The 432-nt window shown below is 73.8% G+C and overlaps 1 protein-coding gene across 1 annotated transcript in view; it reads left to right on the top strand.

Annotated features, from left to right (window-relative positions):
- Positions 1 to 259: 259 nt before the first annotated feature.
- MSRB3 (methionine sulfoxide reductase B3) overlaps positions 260 to 432 on the top strand; it is a 155,472-nt gene continuing 155,299 nt past the window's right edge. Inside the window, exon 1 of the mRNA XM_024737239.1 lies at positions 260 to 332. The gene's annotated coding sequence lies outside the window, so the exon portion shown is untranslated. The remainder of the gene's footprint in view (positions 333 to 432) is intronic.

Below are 432 nucleotides of genomic sequence, written 5' to 3'. Positions count from 1 at the left end.
GGGAATTGGCGGCCGCCGAGGCCCGGGCAGCGGGCCCCGTCCGCGGCGGGCGCGATCCGCGATCCTCCCTCGCTCGTCTCCTATGCTCATATTTGGACTCGGCTGCCAGTGCCCAGGAATTTCCCGTCATGCCTCCCGCCGCCCCGTCCGTCGCCCGGAGCCGGGGAGGAAGGGAGGGAGGCTCGGACAGCGGCGGCGGCGGCGGCGGCGGCGGCGGCGGCTCCCTGGCACTTTCATGAACCCGCGGCGGACCCTCCCGCGCCCCCTCTCGCTCTGTGTTTGCCTCAGCCTCTGCCTGGCCGCGGTCGCGGCCCGGGAAGCCGCTCAGTCGGGTGAGTTTGGGGCTCCTTCCCCGCCCCGCCTCTGCCCTCAACGCCCGGACCCTGCCAAGTTGAGGTGTGACCCCGACCTCCGCTCCCCTGAGAGCGCAGG

Source organism: Neophocaena asiaeorientalis, unplaced genomic scaffold (genome assembly GCF_003031525.2).
Source record: "Neophocaena asiaeorientalis asiaeorientalis breed wild unplaced genomic scaffold, Neophocaena_asiaeorientalis_V1.1 scaffold134, whole genome shotgun sequence".
Classification (NCBI taxonomy): domain Eukaryota; kingdom Metazoa; phylum Chordata; class Mammalia; order Artiodactyla; family Phocoenidae; genus Neophocaena; species Neophocaena asiaeorientalis.
The sequence above is the reverse complement of the archived record's forward strand: the minus strand, read 5'-3'. Positions and strand labels throughout refer to the sequence as shown.